Source organism: Bidens hawaiensis, unplaced genomic scaffold (genome assembly GCF_021521415.1).
Source record: "Bidens hawaiensis isolate Kalapana, Puna unplaced genomic scaffold, B.hawaiensis_p1.1 tig00005306_1, whole genome shotgun sequence".
Lineage (NCBI taxonomy): Eukaryota > Viridiplantae > Streptophyta > Magnoliopsida > Asterales > Asteraceae > Bidens > Bidens hawaiensis.
In genome coordinates, this window is record NW_027491337.1 from 484516 (window position 1) to 506307 (window position 21792).

The 21792-nt window shown below is 36.2% G+C and overlaps 1 pseudogene across 1 annotated transcript; it reads left to right on the forward strand.

Annotated features, from left to right (window-relative positions):
- The first annotated feature begins 766 nt into the window (after nucleotides 1-766).
- LOC143629566 (ribonuclease J-like) lies at nucleotides 767-9908 on the forward strand (annotated as a pseudogene). The gene is made up of 16 exons (XR_013152978.1): nucleotides 767-884; nucleotides 1689-1850; nucleotides 1928-2156; nucleotides 2353-2485; nucleotides 3219-3456; nucleotides 3815-4005; nucleotides 4483-4563; nucleotides 4639-4704; nucleotides 4794-4886; nucleotides 5818-5943; nucleotides 6027-6140; nucleotides 6224-6319; nucleotides 6422-6519; nucleotides 6987-7402; nucleotides 8163-8521; nucleotides 9254-9908. The product of XR_013152978.1 is annotated as a ribonuclease J-like (transcript).
- Nucleotides 9909-21792: the final 11884 nt, after the last annotated feature.

Genomic DNA, 21792 nt, shown 5'->3' on the forward strand with positions numbered 1-21792 from the left:
ATGGACTATATGTACAATTAACTCTCAAATGAATCTATACAATCCATATTAGAGGTGCAAATCCTAACTGATTAACTGAACCGATTACGAGCTTAGGGAAATGGTTTGTGGCCGATATAAACTGTAGGTTAAAGATCGATTAGCTTTTCGAACAGGAGCCGCTTGGGTATTGGTTAACCAAAACCAACGTTTTAACAAGTAAATAACCATTGTATTATTATTTTTGACCATTTTTAAACAACTATATAGCCATTAGAAGCTGTAATTTTAACCACGTTAACCAATAACCGATCAATCATTATTTGCACCACTAGTTCAAATCTTACACTTTTATTATCCTTTTTACTACATGTATAGTTGGGCTAAATAACCTAGTTTTCGGACCCAACTCGGAATCGAACCTATCCGACCAGTTTCTTAGAAAAAATAATACTCGGAACTGGACCAGAGGATTAGACCCGTCGAAATCGGTTCCACCTATACTTTGCCAAAACCGGACCCGACCAGCCCAACACCCATTAAAAACCCATCAAACGCGGTCATATACCTGATCATATCCGGAACCGGTTCCTATCAAACCCGGTTCTTGACTTTTAGTAACTATACCCGGAAGAATCCAGTCCCGGTTCATGAAAATACCCGATCTGTACTCCCTCTAACTATATCAATATGCATCCATATCTAAGCCCAATTGTTTATATGAATTCAACCCAAATCTAAAAGGCCCATATAGTCTCTTACACAGTTACCCATGCTGCCTGCCTGTACTTGTCATGGATAAACCCCAGCGGGAAAAATCTCTTCCACAATCTTATTCTTACACTCCAGTTCTTCCTTTTTAGATATTTTTCTTCAATTTCTTCCACACCAACTTCATTTTACAGGTACTTTTTATTTAATGTTGTAATTTCTTCAATTCCATACCCAATTTCACATTTTTACTGAATAATTTTAAAGTTGCACACCAGGTGTTTGATGACATGTTTTAGTTTTCAGCCTTTATTTTTTGGAGAAAAATGTTATTGGGTTTTTTCTTTCGGTGTAAATATTGAACCTTGAAGATGCTATAACATATGGATATGTGTTGTTATAGCAGTTGATATATGAGTTTTTGAATTTTATATGAGACAGTTTGTGATGCACACCAGGTGTTTGATGAAATGCCTCTTAGCAAAGTTTTTTACTTTTTGCAACTTTGGACTTTCAAAAACCAAGTAATTTGACATGCAATTTCGGTGTTATAGTTATCGGGATTCGGCACTGATTAGATGGAAATTGGAGGGCTACCCGATTCGATTTCACCTAATCGGCCTCGAAAGTTGGCACCGCTCAAAATTGGTTAATATTGGTCAACTTTCGGTTAAAGTTGGCCAAAATCTTTGAAGTATTTGAAATATTATATATAAAAATTTGTATATATATAAATAAATAATTTTGATACATTAGATATACATTTGCAATCCGGTTAATTACTATTTAACCCGCCCGACTAGCGGCTACTTGGCTAGCGAGTTTTCCAACACTGCAAAATATTTATATAAGTCAAAAAGGTTCGACCCTTTTGAGTTGTTAAACTTTCAATTGTTTAACTAAGTAGTGTTAAGCATGAAAAATCTATTGAAATTGTAAACAAGAACCTCATATATGTTTTGAATAGTTATTTCATTACTAGTTTTTTTATTCGTCAGAAGCTTGGAGCTACCAGTGACTCACTGAGTTGACTCAGTGAAGCTCAAAAATGGCAATGGCCACTTTCAGTGCTATATCACATGGTCATCACAGGCTTTGGTGGCAACCGAGCACTTCTAAGCTTCCCGTATCATGCTTCATGCCACCTCCATCCTACACAGGTAGACAAATTTTTATATTCATTCTCTACCTAATCTATATTTCGAACAATATTTATAACAAAATTGGTCAAAATTAGGCAATCAAGGATCTAGAGTGGGCCCCAAACGGTCTGGAAGATTGGAAGGTCCAGGAAAGAGTATGGAAGATTCGGTGCAGAGAAAAATGGAAATGTTTTATGAAGGGTCTAATGGCCCGCCACTTCGTGTTCTTCCAATTGGTGGTTTAGGTGAAATTTGAATGAACTGTATGCTTGTCGGGAATTACGATCGTTATATACTTATTGATGCTGGTGTCATGTTCCCAGAGTAAGTTATCAGTGCCTAAGTTAACGGGTTAGGTCAGTTAAGTAATGGGTCAAGGTGGGTTTAGGTCAAAAAACATATCTTTTTAGTTCTTATCATAAAACTTCTATGTTTCATATGCTACACTGTATTTTATTAATTTTAGTTTTTCTTCTTTAGAATGAATTTGACATTAATAAAACACATGAATTTATTTCAGCTATGATGAACTCGGTGTTCAGAAAATTTTACCGGATACCACGTTTATTAAAAAGTGGAGTCATAAAATTGAAGCTGTTGTGATAACACATGGCCATGAAGATCACACTGGTGCTTTGCCTTGGGTAAAGTTTTTATTTACTTCCTAATATAAATTTATGTTTTGCGTTATTTTATCTTACATTGTTTGACAAATGTTTAACCAGGTTTGGATTTTTATTTGCGCTAAAAGTTTAGAGGTGGCAATTTGTCTTGTTTAGTTATGAAGCGGAAAAATTGGGTAATGTTTAATGGGTCAAACTGTAAACTATCCAAAAAGTAGATAAAAAGGAAACCGTTTCAATGGGTAGAATGGTTCTAACGCTCTGAAAGTCACCCAAAGTGTATTTTGATGTATAGAATATCTTAAACCATTTATCAAAAAAGTTGTATTTTGGACAAAAAAACTGATTCGAGTCAGTCCAACCTTACAGGTATCTGCCAACTTATGAGAGCTCGAGCGCGGTTTGGGCTTTGGTCGGCTCGTGTCTTTATTAATATTATAATTATTTTGTATATAGTTTTGATTAATAATTTTTATATACAAGATAATATATATTATTTATTTAATTTTGTCACAATTTTTATATATTATCATAGTTATTATATAAATACATATACATTTAATGCATTAAATAAGGAACCTAGATGGTTTAGGCTCGTGAGCCAGCTCAAGCTTGTTTAAGCCTGGTTCAGTTCAAGCTTTTAGTGAGCAGAAGCCCATTTTGACCCGTCACGAATAATTTGACCGGAACCCATTTTGATCCTTTACGAAAAACCGACCCTCATGTACATTTTTCCACCTCTAATAGAAATTGTTAACTTTTAATAATAGATACTCTATGTCTTGAACAGCTTATTAAAAAGCGTCTGAAGGAATCGGGGATATTCGTGCCATCAAGGCTTAAAACATTTAAAATGAAGAAAAAGTTCAATGCAGGCCCATTTGAAATAGAGCCAATTCGTGTCACACATTCTATACCTGATTGTTCGGGATTAGTTCTTCGGTGTGCTGATGGTATTATCCTTCACACTGGGGACTGGAAGGTAAATTTTAGTTTCTTATGTACACGCCTCGTTCTTTTTTTATAATTTTACTTACTACTTTAGAGCTGAGGGTCTCTCTGGAAGCTACCTCTTTATCCCTTTGGATAGAGGTACGGTGTGCCTACATCCCACCCTCCCCAGACCCTACGTATAGCTTTGCTGTTGGTGGGACTACACTGGGTATGATTGATTGATTGATTGATTTGGTATGGCAATATTGCAACTTTAGCCCCCAAGTTTCAACAGTTACTATTTTAGACCAACTGTTTGCGTGATCGTAATCTAAAATGGATGGGCATTAAGTTGCCTGTTAAATTGTTTAGAATTAATTACATTGATGGGTTCCTTATATTAAAATAAATATTAATTATTTTTCTTTTTTCAGATGATGAGTGATTCAACAAACATTCTGTCACCTGGAAGGACAACAGGTGAAACTGTTGTAGCAAATTCATTACTACGACATATTACAGCTGCAAAAGGACGGGTTATTACTACTCAGTTTTCATCAAATATTCATCGTATTGGAAGTGTTAAAGCTGCCGCAGATTTAGCTGGAAGGAAGTTGGTATGGCGTTTACTTACAAATGTGTTGTTTCATATTATTTTTAAATCCACAACAGGTCAAATAAAAAATATTAGCTGAAACTGAGCATTCGGTTTGTATGATTTTTGGTACATGCAAACCGAAACCGAACCGGAAATTCGGTTCTTGTAAAAACAGGTGACCAAATATTCGGTTTTGTTTTGGGTACGATTATTTTGGTTCAGTTCGATCATAATATTGTTTTGGTTTTTACGGTTCGGTTTTTTTTGGTTTTCGGCTGAGGCAACACCCAAACCGAACCGGAAATTCGGTTTTGAATAACCATAAAACCAATCCGTCGGTTTTTGGGTTCGATTATGTCGGTTACTTCGCTTTCATGCACACCCCTGCTTACAACCTCCTAAAGGGTGTTATTCAAAGATTAGTTCATTATAATAAAATACACGTTTTAATCACGTTTAGTGTATCAGTTATTTATTTTAAAGTTAATGTTTTCAGGTATTTGTTGGGATGTCTTTAAGAACATACCTTGATGCTGCATGGAAAGATGGAAAAGCACCAATTGATCCTTCAACTCTCGTAAGTAAATTAAAATTTTTGTATCTTATTTGTAGAATTTTCTTTTCTTTTCTAATTAATTTCACATTTCTACAGGTGAAAGTTGAAGACATTGACGGTTATGCACCAAAAGATTTGGTAATTGTGACTACCGGCTCACAAGTAAGTTGCAATAAGCGGCAAAATTGTAAATTTAAAAGATTTTTAGTTATTGACTTGCTTATTGCTGTAACGGTTTTCGGTTGTGTCAGGCAGAACCACGTGCTGCACTTAATCTTGCATCATATGGAAGCAGTCATTTTTTTAAATTGAATAAAGAAGACACAATTTTATATTCTGCTAAGGTAATTTGCTTAAGTATGATATTAAATGTTTGTTGTTAATGAATGATTCAATTTGGTTATTATTATTTATTGATGCATATTTGGTACCTATGTAACACATTATTTATTAATTTAAGTTGTTTAGGTTGGACAACATTGTGTTGGTTAGTCAAGTCAACCCAATTGAAAACAATTTTGACCGGTTTTAAAAATAAAGGTTTTGACTCAAGTTGTGACCCATTTTTCAGTTCACCTGACTACATGAGTCACCAATCTTGTCTCCCCTAATTTATTGTCATAATTATCATTAGGCCTGTAAACTAACCGAACATTTAGTGAACTGTTCGGTGGGAAGTTTGTTATTTAATAAAAGAACGAGCATGACTGGTTTTTTTTATTCATTTAGTTAAACGAATGGACATGAACAATATCTCGTTCATTCATTTATGTTTGCGTATGTTCACTGGGTTACGTTTGTTTAAGATTGTTCGTTTACGTAATTATGTTCATTTATGTACACTAGATTACGTTTTTTTAAGATTGTTTGTTTACGTATTCATATATAATTTCTAGGTCCATTACAATTTATTATGGTTTTATGATTAAAGTATTACCTTTTACAATGTAGTCTAGTTTTAACAAATTTGTAGGCTCAATATATATATTCATGTTTACTTTTAGTTGGTGCTCGCTCAGTTATGTTTTCTTATCTTTGTTTATTCACGTTCAATTGTTATCATCCTTTTATGTCTGTGAATCGTTCGTTATCGAACGAACATAAACTAGCACGGACTAAAAAAGAAAAACCTCGTTCGTTTAATTGTTCATGTTTGATCGTTTGTTTGGTTAAAGTTAGACGGACAAACACGAACATGCCTCTTTAATGTCATACTCTGTTTGTGTTCGTTCGCTTTATTTACAGGCCCAATTTTAATTCCTGTCTCATTTATATGTGATCCCCGGTAATGAGTCTCGAGTGATGAAAATGATGAATCGTTTATCGGAGATCGGGCCGACAATAGTAATGGGTAAAAATGAACAATTGCACACATCTGGTCATGCTTATCGTGAAGAACTGGTAAGTTGTGTGTTGAAATGTTTTTTAATTTTTTTTTAAACACTGGAATTTGTTTGAATATTAATATTATTAACATTTTGTAGCAAGAAGTGTTGAGGATTGTGAAGCCACAACATTTTCTACCTATTCACGGGGAACTTTTATTTCTTAAAGAACATGAATTACTTGGAAAATCCACTGGAATTCATCATACCACTGTAAGTAACCGATTAAATCTGAAACATGTTTGTATGATTAATGTTTGTTTGAAACATTAATGTTAGTTTTTGTACAACAATAGGTCATAAAGAATGGAGAAATGCTTGGTGTTTCTCATTTGAGGAACCGAAGAGTCCTGTCTAATGGTTTCGTAGCTCTCGGAAAAGGAAATTTGCAGGTTCTCATCTCTTATATATATGTGTGTGTGTGTTTATGTTTATGTTTTATAACACAGTTTAATGTTTTTAATGTCACACTGAATAATATTTAATTGCTGCAGTTGATGTATAGTGATGGTGACAAGGCATTCGGAACATCTACTGAACTTTGTGTGGATGAGAGGATGAAAATAGCAACAGATGGAATAATAGTTGTCAGGTCATCTTAATTTTCATCACTGGTCAAATGGGCTTGATTCGGTTTTACAATCCGGGATTGAAAATTTTGGCTGAAAAAAGATAGTCCAAATTTAATGAATTGGGTTCGGTTCCAGTCGGTTCGTTTTTGTTGGTTTTTGGTTAATAGCAATAGCGAAACCGAACCGAAAAATGCCGGTTACGGCCTATTTTACAGCCTATTTTTATTAGGTTCGGTTACATCATTATTCCGGTTACGGTTCAGTTTTTTCAGTTTCATGCACACCTTTGGTACAAAAACTATATTTCCTACGAAGAATTTTTCATTTGTTTAATATTAGTTAGTGTGTCAAAATTATACTTAAAAATATGACACTTTTCATAATGGTTTAATGATTTTTACCCATATTACCTGTTTTGTTTTAGGCCAACTTAATTGTTTTACCCCTTAAAACACACTAACTTTTCTCAAAACATGTCTATTTTCAGCATTGAAATCATGCGACCGCAATCAACCGACAGTTTATTTAAAGAAACCCTGAAAGGGAAAATAAGAATAACTACCCGATGCTTATGGGTCGACAAAGGGAAGCTTCTAGATGCTCTTCATAGTGCAGCACATGCTTCATTATCAAGTTGTTCAATCAAAAGCCCGTTACCTCACATAGAACGAACGGTTTCCGAGGTTTTGAGAAAAATGGTTAGAAAATATAGCGGTAAAAGGTCCGAAGTCATCACACACGCGATTGAGAACCCGGTTGCGGTTATTGCTGATGAAATTAATGGGAAGTTGTCGGGTGTTCAAAGTGGGTTTGAGATGAATTTGGGGGAAACGGTTGATGGAAGCCCGAAAAAGAAGCGGGCTGTTAAGATACAACAAGAAAGCAAAGATCTTGAGCCTAAAGGTTTGCGTTAACCTCTTTTCTAGATGATTGGTTTATTTAGTTAAATACTAGCTGCAACATAGTTTATTATTAAAGGATAGTGTAAACTAGTAATGTCTTTGTTTCACGTTTATTTTATGGTTATTTGCATAAAAGTAACCAACTTTCGTTCAATGTCTGCGTTAGATAACTATATTTTTATTGCCTAGAAAGAATAAAAACGGTTGAAGTTTAGTTTTTCTGATAGGTTTTCAAATTTCATTTATAAAAATCTTAGTTTTAAAATCTTTTTGATAAAAACCCTTTTAGTTTCAATTTTTTTTGATAAGAAATTTGCTGTTTATTTAGTAAAATAGTCAGCTTTGGTGTTAAATGCTAGGTAGCTCAATTTTTTTTAAATAAAAATACTTGATCTTTAAAATCTTTTTGATAAAACGTGTCAAAAGTTTCATAGTTTTAATAAGATGCAGTAAAATAATTGGAATTTTAATGTGATTTCAAGTTATATTTTTTCTAATTTATTGAGAGTAAAGTCTTATAAAATGAAATAAATAAATCAGTAAAAGTTTTTATTTTTCTAATTATACTCCTCAAGTTTTCAAAAATTTTTGATTTTTAGATAATTTTCATAAAAAGTTTTCAAAAAGTTTGAAATTTCTTAATAAGATATATTGGTTTTTCTACGTATGGTGACTTCAAGTGTAGTTTTTCAATATTATTAAGTGAGTAAAAATGGATAAATGGAATATATAATTGGTAAAATGTTTCGTTTTATATGCAGTTGACGTGATCAATGATGACGAATTATTATCTGAACAAGAAACCACAACGAGTTCCGTTTCCGAATCCGAGTCATCAGATGATTTCTGGAGAGCATACACGAACAACGAATCCACCGACCAATCAGAAACTGCCAGCAAGGATTCAAACTCAAAGAAGCCCATTAAAAGAAACAGATGGAAACCCGAGGAAGTTAAAAACCTTATTAAGTTTCGCGGGGAGTTAAATAGTAGATTTCAAGTTGTGAAGGGTCGAATGGCACTTTGGGAAGAAATAAGCTCAAAACTTTCTAGTCAAGGGTTTGACCGAAGCCCGGGTCAATGCAAATCGTTATGGGCTTCGCTGGTTCAAAAATATGAGGTAATTTGTTATTAATATTATTATCTTTTATGAACTTACTTTTTAATAGATTTAAAGTACTAGAGCTGTATGTTTTACCTTTTTATTTATCTAGGAATGGGTTGATTTGGGTTATTCGTTACTTATCTCTAACGGGTCAAAAGGGATAAATAAAAAAATTGGTTGAAGAAAAAATAAGGAAAATTTTTATAAAAATTGGTGGAAGAAAATTCTGGTTAAAACTTTAAAGGGAAAAATGAAAAAAGTGTTCCAAAGGAGAAAGATAAACAAAATTGGTTAAAAGGAAACGGGTCGGACGGATTGATAGTTGCCCAGAGTGTATTTTTAATGCATAAAACTATATAGTTTTTGTAATCATATTTGAGACGATAGAATATAGAAGAATTTAGATGTTATAGAGAATTAAACACCTAAAAGTTTGTGTTCATATAACAGGAAAATTTATTATGGAAATATATGTCAAATGTGGTAGCAAAGATTATATAATTAAGTAATAATCTAATTAAATTTTTAATAATATGGTTTAAGAGGTTTTATGCTTTTAAAATATACTCTTAGGCAACTTTTGACACATTCCCTTTTATCTTTCTTACCCGTTTTACTTGTTAGAGAAAACATAACACGAATTATCATCATCCCATCATGTTTGACATAGATAGTATGCAATATATGAAAATACATAAATTGTTATGTTAATGTCACTCATGTCATAACCGATTTTATCTTTTACAGGAAAGTAAGAACGAGCCTGTAAGCAAAAGAAGCTGGCAATATTACAACGACATGGATAACATTTTATCTACCCCGGATGCAATGGCCAAAAAATAATCAAAAAGTATGTCATGATATTCACTAAGATTTGCTCATGATGATATGTTAAGAACATGACGAAAAAGTTACGGTGTGTCTTGAGAAGCATAAAATTTTGTAATTCAGTGTAGACAGTAAATTAGATAATTAGGGTATCATTGGCACTTCTTTATATATCCTTATTTTGTATTATATGTATCAACTACAAAGCTGTTTACTTATAGTAGCTGGTTACACTTAAGGTAATTTGTTTCGCGTTGATAGGTTGATAAGGCAGCCGGTTTAATTATTCTTAAACCATGTAAACCGATCATGAATCATATAACTTGTTTGGATAGATGTGTTAAATGGAAACAAGTTGGTGGGTTGAACTTATAAATTAGTGGTTGCCTTTGAGCATTGTTAGATGTTGGTTAATATAAACATAGGGTACGTATTCACAGATTTCATGAATATAATATCTTATGATTACACTATGATTTGTTTAATTATGTCATTCGATCTACTGAATGCTTCTAGTGGGGCCTCTGTAATGTTTATAAAAGGCTCTTAGGGGTCTTTGTGATTTCTTGTGATATTTGTCTTAAGATTAGAAAACATTGAACTAGTTAGAAAACCGAGACCGACCGTTTTAATCTTCCTGCTTTTGTTGTTTCTTAACTTATGATTGTGAAAAATAGAACTTGTATTGGCCATAATCTCTGTCTATTTGAATTTCCGAGTTGAAAGCATTGATATCATCAATCAGAATTCTATTTTCAGTCTGTGTTTAGATCTACATATTATTTACCCTTGAATTTGATCTACATATTATTAATCTTATATTCTGCAGCCTATGTGATTGTGTAGTTTGGTATTCTTGATTTGATTATTTTTTCAATTCAAGAACTACAAAACGATCACTATAAAGTGGCAGACAAACAAGCAACAAGCTGCGTTCGCAACCCCCTTTTGAATAGCAAAGCCAACCCTACTAAAAACGAAGCTTTGGGACCTAGGAGCTGAAGAGGTTCTGTGAACGACACGCTGAACCCTACTCAAAAAATTCTGTCTCTGGGTCAGAAACCAAATGTATCAAAAACAAGAGGGAGAAAGACATTTTGATTCTATAAACAAGCTTTCTCGTGTTTAACAACTTTGCCCAATTCAGCCTTCAACGCAGCCTGACCCACAACAAAACCACGGTCCCTGAACCCATCAAGAGGAGACACTCCTGTAAGATCCACACAGGCGTGTTTCCCCCCTGCCCACCCGAACATAAGAATATCAGCTGGTCTTAAAGTAGACCTCCTTTCAAGAGGATTTGTGAGAAAGTTAACATGGGCTTTCTTTTTAGCAGAAATCCCTGTCCGTTTAAGAACATCACACAAATTATCCCTAACCAAATCATGTCTGTATTTAAGTCACCAATTCTTTGCAATGCACCGTCGCATGGTCTCCAAAAGAATCCACACATGCCTTGCGACTAATTAGGCAAGGCTAATCAGTCGGGAACATAGGGATCATTAACCGGTACTTAAGCGATACTCTAAACCCGACACATTTGATTATTGTTTTACGTAGTTCACAAAATTCTCTCTTTTGCATTTAGAAATGGAGCGAGTCTCTTCAACCAAATCAGTGCTTTGATTCGATTAAATTGATGCAGTTTTGAGTGGCGTCTATTTTATAGTTCCTAATAATGGATTAAAAATTATGAAATTTCAAATCCGGATCCTTGGTTCAGTTATGGAATCCAGCCTTTTTTCGGAAATGATTTACAATTTCGAGTTTTTAGATTTCGGTTTCGTGATGGGCGGTGGACCCAGGAAAATTTTTCACAGGGGTCGGAAGAGGGTCAGTGTCAAAGTTTCATAGGTGTCGATCGAGATTTTAACACACGCGCGCGCGCGCGCACACACACACATATATATATATCTTTAAAAAACATTCACAGGGGTCGGCCGACACCTATACCAAGATTGTAGGTCCACCACTGTTCAAAGTGTATATATTCAATGCGGTGTTAGAATTGATGCATAATTTTAAGTTAATTTTCTCAAAAGTGCAGTTTGTTGTTGGCAACTTTCATTACATATAAACTACTGTTTTTTTTATAATATAATCATGGACTTTGTTATTACATATGTAAAAATTGCAGAAAAACGATGCGTTAGAATTGTGCCATAATTTGCATCGGAATTGTGTCACAAAGGGATTTATGACATGCACATTCCGTTGGAAATGCGCCGGAATTGCTTGTTTGTGACACATTTCCGACGCAATTTGGCATTCCAACCCTATAAGTTTTCTAGTAGTTCGATCATACCATTTAACTGGTTAGAATAATGAACGCTAAGACGTCTGACTGCTAGAAAAGTCTGGTTATGAGAACATTGATATTGAGAATATAGACAAAACAAACTAGGTGAAAGTTAACCCAACAACAAAAGCAACTTAACCAAAGTACATAGTGCATTTTAACAATGTAGCAAAACACTAATTCAAACCAAGTATATATATAACATTAACCCAACAACAAAGTCAACCCAACTATAAAACACCAACCCAACAACACCAAATAATATGGGGTCTCACATTGACACTAATGTCTTTCTCTTTGATAGTTGGCCATTACAAAAATGTATCAGATATAGACTTTTTTAACCATTTGATATGGGAACGATAGTCTGGTTTTTTTGCCTGATAGAGATTTCAGACGATACGATGACAACTATCGTCAAAGTCCCCAAGAATACGAACAACCCAATAAAACTGTGAACATCAAGACTCTGCGGAAGGGCTTGATTATGTTGTGATTCACCAGGAGTACTACGGTATCCAAGATATTTGTTCTTCATTTGCATCATTATATCACTTTGAGTGACATTTATTAACGCCCGTGAAAAGGTATTTAATAAAGGAGATCCGTGAGGGAATGCCTATGACATTAAACATATGAACTTAGAGAGTGATCATCAAACACGCTTAAAAAAAACAAAACAAACGCTAGTTATATATTGTAGTAGGTTAGATAATGTAAGCTGGGAATTGACAAGTGAAAGTTACGTGATATGTTACTACAAATAAATAATAATGACTTTTATGGAATATGTCAACAGTAAGAGAAACCTAACCCAACACGAGAATTATAGGCCGGCGTTACTGTGACAATACGGGTCATTTAAAATGATCAAAATTAAGAGGTGATTGTTAGTGTGTTATTCCTAGTAAAGTTAAGAGTTAAGTAAAAGATACAGATGGACCGCCGGAAGCCTATACCGGAGGCAATTCAACGGAGGATAACTAAGTTTTTTGTAACAAATCTCCCTGACAGTTGCAGCGGCAATGATTTAGCGGGGTGTGTTAGAGAGGTCGGTATCATTTTCGACATTTATATTGCGAAGAAAAGAGATAGATTCGGAAATAGGTTTGGGTTTGTTTTCCCTGTTGGACGTCAAGAACAAGGAAGAAACAGGGAGGGTGTTAAGCAAGATTAAGTTGGGAGACTCTGCGCTAAAGTTTAACGTGGCAAGATTTATTCTTGAAGATGGCGAGGTTAACACTAAGAAGCCGGAAGAGAGAAGGAAGCCGGATGCTGAGGGTAATGCACATAACCAAAGTGCAGGTCGGTCGGTCGAATTCGGGAGGCGCACGTACCGTGACACTTTGTTGGGGAGGAACCATAATTTTGTCAAGCAGAAAGGCGTGGTTTCGGTAGAAGACAATGCGAATGCTTTTTCTGAATTGCATGGGAAGGCTTTGGTGGTCAAGTTGTTAGATATGGATGCTCTGAAGAATATTCGTATGATCCTCAAGGAGATTAATCCGGGCGGAGGTAAAATTCAATATTTGGGTGGTCTATCGGTCTTATTGTGTTTTTCGGACAATAGGATGGCGACGGAGGCTCTTCAGGCGGGTACGGATAGTGTACGGAAGTTTTCTAATATTGAGATGTGGGAGGGTCAAAATTTTTGGTATTCCTTTGCATCTTCGAACGAATGTGGTGGTTGAAGCTGTGGGGAGTTTAATTGGTAAAGTAGTTCATAAACCTATCTTATATCCTTTGAATCCGTGACAGTTTTGGTTGAAGGCGGTAGGAGGGTGTGCGAGGAGGTGGATATTCAATGGAGGGGAAACCTTTTTCGTGTTTGGGTTTTGGAGGATACAATTGATGGGTCTCTGGAGTTCCTCTCCGATGATGGGTCTGATGATGATGAGAGTTCGGCTGACAAGGAAGAGGTGGATCATACAGTTGAGGAGGATGTCACTAGTAAAGATGAAAGAATGGAGCCGGTGCCCATTGCCGGAAATGTGGTCGGAGAAGATTTGGGCGGTTATAATGTTAACGTGTCTGAGGAGGAAATCTTAGATCTTAACAATCATTCTCAGGAGAGGGTTATAAGGTCTCATTCGAAAACATACAAAGGGGATACTGAGGTCTTGGCGACCATTACGTTAGGGGAAAAGCTTGGAGCTCGGCTGTCAAATTTTAACGAGATGGTGAAGGATTCGATTGTTCAAGAAGGGGTACCATTATGTAAGCAATGAATTTTTTATCTATTAATATTCGAGGGATTGGGGTGAGTGGTAAATCTAGTTGGATTAAGAAGTTAAAGGAGGATTGTGGGGTTTCTGTTTTAGCTTTGCAGGAGACTATGTGTTCAGATACTCATATGTCTTTGCTTTGTAATTACTGGGGTGGGCAGGGTTTTGAGGTGGATTGGGTTAACTCTAATGGAAAATATGGTGGTATTGCAAGTTTGTGGGATCCTAAGGTGTTCCAAAAAATTAACACAATTTTGAATGATAATTTTGTTGTAACTTCTGGTATTCTAGTGGATGGGCGTCAACGAATCAATGTAGTTAATGTGTACGCCCCTCAACATAATGTTGATAAGAGAGTTGTTTGGCAGGAGATTCTAAGAGTTATTCAGGGTGGGCAGGGGTGGTGGGTTGTGTTAGGTGATTTCAATGCTGTTAGATGTCATGAGGAAAGGAAGAACTTTCCCTGTGATCAAGTGTGCGCTAGGGATTTCAATGAATTTATTGATGAAGCGGATCTTAAAGAATACGTTATGAAAGGTATGAAGTATACGTTTTTGGCTAGTAGAGGTGATGTTGTTAAACTCAGCAAGATAGACAGGATTTTGGTGTGTTCCAACTTTATATCTAAGTGGCCGAATGCTTGCTTGAGGGCCTTCCCAAGAGAGCGGTCAGATCATGCACCGTTGGTGTTGTCTTTAGTAGATACCAATTTTGGTCCAAAGCCATTTCGGTGGTTTAATTCGTGGGGGGATAGGGCCGATTGTGAGGATGTGGTTGGGAAAACTCTTAGAGAGTGTGTCGTTTCAGCCCCCAGATGTGATTTTAGTGAAAAAATTCAGGTTTTTAAGAGACAATCTTAAAAGATGGGTCAAGGATCATAATATTAAGGAAGAGGAAAACTTAAAAATATTTAAATCAGAAAAAAAAAATTTGAGTTACTTATGGAGGAAAGGGATTTAGAGGAGGATGAGGCATGGGTGTGGCAACAATGTAAAAAGGGTATAGAGGATATCGAGTAGTTTGGGGCTAAAGATTTTAAACAAAAATCCAGAGTTAAATGGGCCTCCTTCAGTGATGATAAGACGACCTTCTTTCATAGTATGGTTAACGGGAGAAAAGTTCAAAACGCAATTCCAGGTTTGGAGATTGACGGGGAGTGGATTTCTAAACCCACCTTGGTTAAGAAACATATATATGGGTTTTTTAGAGAGCACTTTCGAGAAAAATTCAAAACTCGGCCAGAGTTAGAATGTGAAGGGATTAGAACCGTCCCTGCGAACCTTAAAGATAGTTTGGTGGTTTCTTTTTCTAAAGAGGAAATCAAGTCCGCGGTGTTTGAATGCGGGTCGGACAAAGCTCCTGGACCAGATGGTTTTAATTTTATGTTTTAAAGAAGTTTTGGGGTTTGCTGGAGAATGACTTTTTTAATATTCTTGTAGCCTTTCATGAGACCGGTGTTATTAGTCCTGGTTGCGGGTCTTCTTTTATCACTTTGATTCCCAAACGTAAAAACCCTTTGGGTCTCAAGGATTACAGACCTATCACGCTCATTGGGATTATTAGTAAAGTGATTTCTAAAACTCTTGCTAATCGTCTTAAAAAAGTTTTGGGGGTGCTGATTTCTGAGTCGCAGTCGGCTTTTCTCCAAGACAGGTATATTCTGGATGGGCCTCTCATTGTTTCCGAGCTAGTGAAATGGTTGAAGAAAAAGAATAAGAAGGCATTCCTTTTGAAGATAGACTTTGAGAAGGCGTATGACAACGTTAACTTGAATTTCCTGATTAATATTATGCTTCAGATGGGCTTTCATAACCAGTGGTGTTCGTGGGTTAAAGGGATTTTGGATTCGACTAGGTCGGCGGTTCTAGTGAATGGGTCGCCGACTTTCGAATTCAAATGTGAGAAGGGGCTCAGACAAGGAGATCCTTTGTCACCTTTCTTATTTCTGATAGTGATGGAGACGCTTTATTAGATGTTGAATAAAGCTAGAGAGATAGGGGAATTGCCAGGGATCCGAATTTCGGACGTGGATATCACTCATCTTTTTTATGCTGACGATGCTCTTATTGTTGGTGAGTGGTCTCGGGAGAATATGGAAAAAATAGCTTGGGTCCTTCGGTGCTTTTATTTGTGTTCGGGTCTCCGAATTAATTTACATAAATCCAACTTGTTTGGAATTGAAGTCGAAGACGTCGAAGTGAATGACATGCTGGCCGTGGTGGGGTGTAGAAGGGGATTATTCCCTTTTGATTATTTAGGGATCAAAGTGGGAGCAAACATGAATCGCATTTGCAATTGGTCTTCTGTCATTAACGTGGTGGAGAAGCGGCTCGTCTCGTGGAAGTCTAAACTTTTATCTATTGGAGGAAGAGTTACTCTTATTAGATCGGTGTTAGAAAATCTGCCTATTTATTATTTTTCGCTTTTCAAAGCTCCATCGGCGGTGATTGAAAAGTTAGAAGGTATTATGCGACGATTTTTATGGGGAGGTTCTAGTGAAGAAAAAAAGATCAATTGGGTTGCTTGGGAGAGAGTGGCGAGGCCGAGGAAACTTGGTGGGTTGGGTTTCAATCGGTTAAAAGATACTAATGAAGCTCTTTTACTTAAATGGAGTCGGCGGTTCAAAAAAGATGATAATTGTTTATAGAAGAAACTCATCGTTGCTTGTCATGGTGGTACTCGAAGTTGGTCCTTTTTACCACTAAGGTCGGGGGCTAATGGATGTTGGAGAGAGATAGTGAAGATTGGGGAGCGTACGATCGGTAACGGTAAAAAACTTAATGGTTTTTTGCACGTCGTGGCTGGGGATGGTGTAAAAGTTAGATTCTGGTGCGACCCTTGGCTCTCAGAGTTTCCATTACGTTGTATGTATCCTAATATTTTTAGATTGGAAACTCAAAAATGTTGCAACGTGGCGGATAGAGTGAGTTTTCAAAATAATGATCGGGTCATGAGATGGGCTTGGTGTCATGATCCTAGATCAGCGGTGGAGTTGGATGAGTTACTTGGGCTTTTGTCCAATATTTTTGAGTACAACTGGGCCGCTGGGTGTGATAAATGGATTTGGGCTGGTTCGGAAGATGGCATGTTCTCGGTTGCTGCTGCAAAAAAACTTATTATTGATAGTCGACAATATGAACCCTTTTTTAAGTTCAAATGGGATGGGTGGATACCGATCAAGTGCAATGTTTTGGCATGGCGAGCGGACAAGATAGGATTTCTACTAAAATAGCTTTAAATAAGCGAGGGATGGGTCTTAGCGAAGATAGTTGTCCGTTGTGTGTCTTGCATCAGGAATCCACTATTCATATTTTCACGAGTTGTATTTTTGCAACTGAGATTTGGGATAGGATTGCCGTGTGGTGCCGTTTGGATCCTATTTTTTTGTTTGAAGTTTGGGATATTCTTGTGTTGGCGAAAGGTTTAAAGAAGCCGAAACTCGATAAAAGGGTGGCTCATTGTATAGTGGTTACCACTTTATGGAGTATATGGAATGCAAGGAACGAGAAGATTTTTCAGGATAAAGAGGCTAAAACTTTCGAGGTGGTGTCCAAAATTAAATCTTGCTCGTATTTTTGGATTAGAAATAGGTCTAGATTTAAATCTATAGTATGGAACGATTGGTGTAAATATCCTTTTGGTTTGATGTAACTTGGTTTTTCTTGCGGTCTTCGCTTTGAGGACTTGCAAGTCGTTTTTTGTTGAATGAAATTTATTTTCCAAAAAAAAAAAAAAATAGTAAAGTTAAGAGTTAAATATAGTATGTATAGATAAGATAAAGTAGGTTAAATATGTAACTATGCTTCATAAGCAATGCGTTGTTATTTAAGTTAAGGACACGATGGCATCACTTCATATATTATGTATAAATAGGGTTAGTAGGTATCGAATTCGATAATCAGTTTCAAAGTTAACCAATTACGTAACTTGCAATTCATGATTCCAACACTAGAATTTAATTATCACATATCAGTTATGGCAACATATATAAAAAAGTAGGGTATCGTATTATAAGCACGTACCGTTGATGACTTGATGTTATCTTCCTAGCGTGCACATTGGTTTGCAATTTTTGTGATGAATCACTGATTTCCTGCTTATATGTTTTTGCAACTTATATAATTTAAAAGATTGTCGATTGTGTATGGCCTTTAATTGATAAAATTACATCATACGGAGGTTCAATTGGTCTTGAAGGGATGACATGGAGGAGATCTAAAACTCGAGGGATAAAGTGAAATATAATACTTGAGAGTTTAATTATTTTGTTTAGTTTTATTTTAGTTTTTACGAAATATTGGTTTTAAATAATCTTAACTATGGTCTATTGGTAAATAATAGTCCCAGCTTCAAACTTCGCTGGTGGCGGTCCCAACTAAAAGGGTATTTATTTATAACGAACATGCGACTAACGGATGTTAACTCCGTTAGTTTGTAGCTTACGTGACATGCCTACTTGTCAAAAATTGCTTATGTGGCGAATACGTGACAAATACACCTCAGCTCATCTCTCTAACTATCTCTCCCTCTCATGACATAGTTGAGATTATTTAAACCAATATTCCTTTTTTAAAAATAAAAATAAGTTTAAGGTTTAAGAATCGAGTCTGTAGCATTGGAATAGGTTACGGGCTAAGGGTATTATATAAAACCATATATGTATTTGACTAGTTTGTCTTTCGTTTTCTTCTTAATAAAACGAGAGTCGAACAGAGTCGTTGAACAATCAGTGCGTTTTGGTTGTTGATATTCACTAGCTAGTTTAACAAGTGGTACCAGAGCCTTGTCGATCAAGACTCGGTTCTCGTAATACACACAGCTGGTTCGCATATTGATAACGATCGGTGGCATCATATTACCGATCACATAAATTGACCGAACGGGATGGCAGAGATGTAGTTAATTGGTGGAGTCAAGAAACTAAACAACCAGAAATACAATGTTTGGTCTACCTACATGATGTCGTGTTTGCAGGGAGAAGACCTTTGGGAAGTCACGAATGGAGCAGAAGTTAACGAGCCAAGGATCGACACCAAATGTGCCATTCACATATGTTCCTTCACAAAAAAGCAGTCGATGAGGATCTTCTTGATCATATCCCTGACCTAGCGACCCCTAAGTTTTGGGATACCCTCGTGTCGTTGTTCTACAATAGAAGCGACACGAAGCTCCACTTGCTAGAAAACGAGCTTTTATTGGTAAGTCAGAAAGAACTTGGTATACCACAATACTTTCACAAGGTGAAAACATTGTGTAGAGAGATAGAAGAGTTAGATCAATAACCCAAATTAGTGATGCAAAATGAAACGAATAATCATTCACGTGTTGAGACGAAACTCGAGAGTCTTGTTACAGGTCAAGAAGATTTATCCAAACAGTTTAGTACTTTCATGATTAAAGCCGAGGAAGAAAAGACTTTATATGCCAAGAAATCATCCAAGAAGGGGTAGTACAATAATGGTGGGTTTAAGAAAGGGAAATATGGAAGACACAAGATTACAAGAAGAATTGAGATAACTAGGATATATGAAATAACCTAAGGGGCGAGGAAACAGGTGTTAAAAAGTGGAATTTTAACAAACGATTCCCTTATGAGTGTCATAACTATGGTCGTACAGGTCACATGGCGAGGGATTGTTGCCAACCCAAAGAAGAAGGGAATGTAGCAGAGGTGGTCAAAGAGGAGTACACCTTAATAGCCACCACCGAAACTAAAGCAAACTTGTCTACTGAATGGATCGTTGACTCTGGTTACTCGAACAGTATGACCGGAGACGAGAATCGAATCATAAAACCGATAAAATACATGGGTAGTCAAGTGGTGGTAATCATTGATGATTCAAGGAAGCATATAACACATATGGGAGATGTAAAACTTTTATGGCACCAAATGTTAGGGAGTTTGTTATGGAAGATGTTTTTCACGTTCCCGAAATGAGAAAGAACCTTCTCTCGGTGCCGCAGATTACAACCTCCGTAAAGTACGTTCTATTTGGACCGAATGACGTCCAAATTTTAATGAATTTGAAACCAAGTCACTCCCGGTTTTACAAAGTAAAAGAAACGACACCGTGTATGTTTTGTCTGTCAAAACCACTTATGTGGAGCGAACCAAACATACCCAAAATATTGATCTTTGGCATAATTAATTGGGTGATGTGGGGCATGACAAACTCGAGCTAATGATTAAAAGGAAACTAGATGTTGGTCTACCACAATTAGAAGTAAACAAAGATTTCGTTTGTGCGGGATGTTAATATGGAACAACAAAACAACAATCGTTAGGACTTAAACTTTCAAACTGGTCAACTCCATTGTACTTGGCCCCGTTAACCATCCATCAATCTCAGGTATGCGGTTTATGGTAACATTTATCGATGATTATTCACGTTATGTTTGGATTGATGTCATGAAAGAGAAATTTCAAGCTTTTAAGAAGTTTAAATTTCTCAAAAGTGAAGGAACCATTAAGTGCCTCCGGTCAGACAACGGAGGCGAATACCTAGTTTTTGATTTTAGATAATATATGAGGGATCACAAGATTAGTAAACAACTCACCTTTACAATACACCTGGAAAAACAATATTGTATTGAAAAGAAAGAACTGACACCTAGCCGAGACTTGAAGAAAAATCATGCATGACAAAAACATGCCTAAACATTTTTGGGTTGAGTCCACGAAGACAACAACCTATGTTATTAATCGGTTACCATAACAAAGTGAAGGTGGAAAAGGGAGCTATAAGATGTATTTTGGTAGGGTATGATCAAGAGAAAACGGGACGGTAGTGTTGTGATCTAAACACCGGAAACTGTTATGTATCTAGATATGTTGTCTTTGATGAAAACTTATCATGGTGGTCGAGTGAAAAAGAAGCTCTTCATGATTAAAAACAACGAATCGATAAACTCGAAACATCTAATATATTCCTAAATTTTATTGAAGAGGAATCCCAAACCGAGGTAGCCGAAGTGCAACCGGAGCAGATGCGAAGCCCATGGCAAATCAGGGTTCATCATCACCAAGCATCGAACCAAACTAGCGACCCAGAACAAGAACCGAGACAGTTGGGAAGTGTAGAAGATCTAGCCTGAAGTATGTTGCTAACGTAGCTATTGCTTGGGACGATGATGTCGCACCAGAAACTTATGTAGAAGCGAATGGAAAAGATGAATGGGTCAGGAAGATGAAATTAGAGCACTAAACTGAAATGAGACTTGGGAATTTGTACCAAAACCGAGTGATGTAAAGGCTGTTACAAATAAATGAGTGTTTAAATTAAAGAGAAAATCCAACATTTAAATTGATGGGTATAAGGTGAGGTTGGTAACTCGTGGTTTTTCCCAACAAGTAGGAATCGACTATGATGATATGTTTAGTCTGGTAACAAAGCTGAGCACAAAACTGGTCGTTTTAGCCATTTCCTGCAAGTAAGTCATGGAACCTTTGGGCTTTGGCAAATGGATGTTAGTAAAACTTTCTTATATAGTGACTTGGACCATGTGATTCACATGGAACAACCAAAAGGGTTTGAGGGCAAATAATATCCTAATCACACGTGTCAACTAAAGAAAGCTTTATACGAGTTCTCGTAGTCACCGAGGGCATGGTTCGGGAAAACAAGCGAGTTACTACACAATGATTTTGAAGGGCGGTATGGTTGATCTCGAAGGGGTGGTTTGGTGGGGAAAAAAGAGAAGATTTAAAACTCAAGGGTTTAAGTTAAATATAAATACTTAAAAGTTAAGTTTGTTTAGTTTTATTTTATTGTTTTAAAATAAAAATAAATTTTAAGTTTTAAGAATCGAGTCAGTAGCATTGGAATAGGTTTAGGACTAAGGGCATTTTATAAACCCATATATGTATTTGAGTAGTTTGTCTTTCGTTTTCTTCTTAATTAAAAAAGAGTCGAACAAAGTCTTTGAACGAGCGA